A 6,000-nucleotide genomic window follows, 5' to 3' on the forward strand; every position below is an offset into this window, starting at 1 on the left:
CTTTTCTTTGTGTAACCCTTTCGAATAAAGTTGAAAATCAAGAAGATTTTGATGATGAAGGGTATTTCTTATTAATAGAGGGTGGAGGATAAATTGCAAATATGAACAACGGGGAGGAACAAGATTGAACGGATGACGATGGTAACCATGACAGTGGTGATGGAATATTTGTCGATTGTAATGATTTTGATGTAAGTGAAGATAGCCCTAGAAGAGTGGACGGCAACAATAATTTGCCTATAGCAATGACAATGATGTGGAGTTACCCATGGATGAAACTTATAGTCGAAATGTAGCTAATGATAATGATGTTGACTGTAGTCAGATTGTATCTGCAAATGCAACTTCACTCTGCTATAAGACATCAGTAAGAATTCCAGAAAATGAAGATGTGCAATTGAATCAGTTTTTTGCATCAAAATATGAGCTAATATTGAAGCTACAATTGATGGCTGTGGAATGTCACTTTGAATACAGAGTTAAGAAATCGAATAAGAGCATTATACAATTGTTTGTATTGATGAAAATTGCAAGTGGCGCTTGTGAGCAACCAAGATAGCAGAAAGTCGTATTTTCGAAGTTCGAAAGTATAATGGTCATCACTCTTACTCCATGAGCGTTCGCCGAGACCATAGGCATGCTTCATATATAATCATTGGAAACCATATTGCCCCTAAGTATCAAGATGCTAACCGAGTTTACAGACCAAAAAACATCATTAATAACATTCATCAAGAGTTCGGTATAATCGTAAGCTATACTAAAGCGTATATGGCTAAACATTTTGTTTGTGGACCGATCCGTGGAGAATCCTATGACAGTTATGCAAAATTACCAGCATATTGTCATGTTTTGGATATGCGAAATCCTGGTACACTGACATTCATTCATACTATTGATGATCGGCGCTTCAAGTATTTTTTTATGGCATTGGGACCAAGTATATATGAATTCCTCAACTCAATGCGAAGGGTAATATCCGTAGATGGTACATTCTTGAAATCGAGAATGAAAGGCACTGCTCGTAGCAACTTCATGGGGTGCAAATTTTCAAATATTTCCACTCGCATGAGGAGTAGTTGATTCAAAGAATGATGAATCCTGGACTTGGTTTTTTCAGAAGTTGCGCTTAATAACGGGTGATACAAACGAGCTTGAGATTATATCTCAACGTGCAAATTGTATCAAAAATGGATTTAGGGATGTTTTTCAGTATGCTCATCGTGGTAATTGCACATATCACCTGCAAAAGAACCTGAATACTAATTTTCCACGAAGTGATCTCGCAAATTTATTGAGGGTAGTTTCGGAGGCTTATACTATACCAAAATTTGAGCCCAACATAACAACTTTATGCAATAAAAAGAAAGGCATCGAAGAGTATATATTAGAAGAAAAGATTTTCATTATTGGGTTAAAGCACATTTTACTGAGATACTTTACAATATCATGACTACGAATAATGCAGAATCTCTAAATAGTTTGTTGAAGAATGTTTGAGAATTTTTCATAGTTGATTTGATTGAATATATTCGAGAGACACTACAAAAGTGATTTTATGAAAGACATGTTGAAGCGAAAAAATGTGTGACCCACCTCACGTCTCTTTTAGAGAAAAAGATGTGCATGAAATATAATGGATCTAATGAGTTAGAGGTAAATCAAGTATCTCCAGACATTTATCAAGTTGGTGACATTTTAGAACACCACTTTGTGACTTAGGATGAAAAGAACTGTACTTGTAGAAAATTTGATCTAGACAAGTTTTCATGTGGGCATGCAATCGCTGTCGTGAGGTTTAAAATAGATGACGATTACAACCTATGTAACCATTTTTATACTAATATTTGTTGGAAGCAATCGTATTCTACATTCGGATACGCTTTGTCAAATGAGGTCGAATGGCTAATTCCTAAGCATGTGATGGTTAGAGAAGTATTCCACCATTGACACGAAGACAAGGTAGACAACCTTCAAAAAAGAGGAAACGATCAGCCGGAGAAACGCGTACGCCTCGTAAATGCAGTAGGTACAAGAAAACTGGTCATGTTCAATCCACTTACACGAGTCTATTAGTTGGTACTGAAATTTAAGGTTGCAATATTTTTGTGACTTGTAATTTTATAATTTAGTACGTATTTGAAGCGCAAATGATTTATTAAATTTTGTAGCCATTGTGCTATTGAAATACTTTTATACTATTGAAATGACATTAAAGTCATTTTATGTTTTCATGCTTATTTTTTTCCCACATTAAATGCAAACGACGTTCATATAGTTACAGTTGATGTAAATCCACTCAATCTAATGATGATATACATTTTCTTCATTCCCAACACAAAGTGTTTAAGATTGTTGCAGTACAAAAATGCATTGATTCTAATTACGACATTAAAATTGTTCTTGAAGCACAAAACGATATATATGTCGTTCATATACAAAAAAATAGAGCGAGTAACGTAACGATATTGAAATCTTTCCTGTAATAAAAACGATTTCTATATCGTTTCAGTATGACATACACACTGTTCAACTTATTTTGGTAACGATATAAAAGTTGCTATGGCTATACATAAAAGACATATAAGTCGTTCTAGTAAAAAAAATGCACCCATTCTAAGAATGACATTAAAGTCGTTCGTGAAGCTCAAAACAATATAGATGTCCTTCCAATAAAAAAAGTATACTGAATAATGTAACGATATTGAAATCATTCTTGTAGCAAAAAAACGATTTCTACACTGTTCCAGTATAAAACACGCACTGCTTAACTTATTTTGATAACGACATATAAGTCATTATGACTATACATAACGACATAGACGTCATTTTTAAAATCAGGCGCACACCAACTTTGTAGGCTTAGGTACAAGCCTAGATGACTTTTACGTTCTCTTCAGTTGAGTCGTCCAAGTCATTGCATCCTAGGTCTTTTAACGACATAGATATCATTTCTTGTCATATCAAATGACAATAATGTTGCTATGGTGACAAATCCATGAAATAAGTAACGCATCCAAATTATTTTAGTACAAATTTGACGAGTTTGAACTCGTTTCTGTAAAAATCTACACTAAAACGGCATATTTGTCATTTTCTTCTCATATCAAACGACAATAATGTCATTGTAGTGTTAAACCTACGAAAACCTACAAAATAACGTGACGACATTCATATCGTTCTAGTACAAATATGACAAGTTCGAACTCGTTTCAGTTAAAATCTTAACTAGATTGACATATATGTCCTTTCCTCTCATATCAAACGACAACAATGTCGTTGTGGTGTCAAAGCCGTGAAATAACGTAACGACATACACATTGTTTCAGTATAAATTTGATGAGTTTGAACTCATTTATGTTAAACTCGTAACTACAACGACACATGTATCGTTTCTTTTCATGTATAATGACAATGATATCGATGTTGTGTAAACCTACGAAATAATGTAACGACATCCATATCGTTTCATTTCAAATTTTACGAGTTCGAAATCTCTATGTTTCAAATAATAACTAAAACAACATATATATCGTTTTACATATACTATATCGTTTCTGCTAAAAACGACGATTCGATCATCCACGATCACTCGACATGCATCCAACATATGTAGGACCTGTGTTTGATCACACACAAAAGAAACTATGGGAATATTTGTATTACCACGATCGTATTATAACTTTTGAACTATTCCTATAGGAAGGAGTATCTCTGTTCGTTCTTTCCAAGACATTTGAGTGCTATCAACCCACAATACAACCTATTTTGATCGTTCTACTTTTATTGAAGGTATGTTGGATGGTTTTGAACGGTTAAATCGTTATTTGTAGCCAAAATGATATAATTAACGTTTTTGACAAAAAGAAATGATATCTATGTCGTTATAGTTATTATTTGAACTGTAACGATTTCGAACTCATCAAATTTGTACTATAACTATGTAGACGACGTTATATTATTTTGTGGTTTGATACATAATGATATCATTATCATTTCATTACAAATTTGACTACTTCGAAATCGTTATAGTTTAAAGAATAACTACAATGACTTTGATATTTTGTCTTCTCATACACAACGACAATTATATCATTATGCCCAAAACGACGATTCCATTGTCCATGGCCACTCGACATATGTCCATTGTGCGTACAATAAAAATAAGTCATCAAGCGATTTCAATCTCACTCAGCTAAAAGTATGGAAACATTTTCGTAGTTGTCTATCACCTTGAGTTGTTTCAATGGAAAGAATGTATCTCCGTTCACTCTTTCTGAGCCATTCGAGTGCTATCAGCCTATTTAATGCCCACTTTAGATCATTATATATATGTCGAATGCATGTCGGTTGGTCGTAAACAGTCCATTTATCATTTCTAGGCATGGTGATATAATTTTCATTGTGTATGAGAAGACACAATATCAAAGTCATTGTAGTTATTCTTTGAATTGCAACGATTTCAAAGTAGTCAAATTTGTAATGAAATGATAATGATATTGTTATGTATCAAACCAAGAAATAACATAACTTCGTCTATGTCGTTATAGTACAAATTTGATGAGTTCGGAATCGTTACAGTTCAAAGAATAACTACAATGACATAGATATCGTTTCTTTTTGTCGAAAACGTTAATTATATTGTTTTGGCTACAAATAATGATTCGATCGTCCAGAATCACCCAACATGCCTTCAATATACGTAGGGTGATCAAAATAGATCATATTGGGAGTTGATGGTACTTGAATGACTAGGAAAGAACGTACAGAGATATTGCTTTCTGTTGGAATAGTTCAAAAATTACAATACAATTGTAGTAACACAAATATTCCCGTAATTTCTTTTGTGTGCGATCAAACCCATGTCCTACATATGTTAGATGTATGTCGAGTGGTCGTGGACAGTCGAATCGTCATTTTTATTAGAAACGATATAGTTATCGTTTTACTTTATGTAAAACGATGTATATGTTGTTTTAATTATTATTTTGAACCATAATGATTTCGAACTCGTAAAATTTGAAATGAAACGATATGGATGTCGTTACATTATTTCGCAGGTTTACACAACAACGATATTATTATCGTTATACATGAAAATAAACGACATCTGTGTTGTTGTAGTTACGAGTTTAAGATAAACGATTTCAAACTCGTCAAATTTGTACTGAAATGATGTGTATTTCGTTATGTTATTTTGCGGATTGGACACTACAATGATATTGAGAGGAAACGACATAGATGTCGTTCTAGTTAAGATTTTAATTGAAACGAGGTTGAACTCGTCATATTTGTAGTAGAATGATATGAATGTCGTCACGTTATTTCATAGGTTTGACAATACAGTGACATTATTAGAATTAAGTGGCTACATTTTCTTGATTTTGGCTAATTAGTTTACTTGTTCCGTTCTATTGGAATTGATTTGCTATATTTTGGCTCAATAGATTAATTTATTCAGTTTATTGCAATTTAATCAGCTATATTTTAGGTAGTATCAAATTTCACAGCATATACAGTATATGAAAATTCGGTATGTGCAAATTCGGTATCTAAATTGCATATACGGTAAGCTACAAATGCCGTTAACTGAAGCGAAAATACGGTATATTGTATATATGGTATACATAAATTTGGTATATTGCATATACGGTATGTGTAAATTCTATATATTGTATATACTATATGTGTAAATTCAGTATTCATCCACGATTATTTAATCCAACCATAATAATCGGTATCTGTAAATCCAGTATTTTCGATTTGAAGACCGACGTCTAGGTTGTTTTGTATAGTCTTAACGATCATTATCGAAATAAGTTAAGCAGTGTGTATTTTATACTAAAACAATATTGAAATCATTTTTTGCTATTTGAACAATTTCAATATTGTTACATTGTTCAGTGCAATTTTTTCATTGGAATGACATTTATATCGTTCTGAGCTTCTGGAACGATTTCAATGCCATTCTTAGAATGAGTGCATTTTTGTACTAGAAAT

This window comes from Olea europaea, chromosome 10 (genome assembly GCF_002742605.1).
Source record: "Olea europaea var. sylvestris chromosome 10, O_europaea_v1, whole genome shotgun sequence".
NCBI classification, from domain to species: Eukaryota; Viridiplantae; Streptophyta; class Magnoliopsida; order Lamiales; family Oleaceae; genus Olea; species Olea europaea.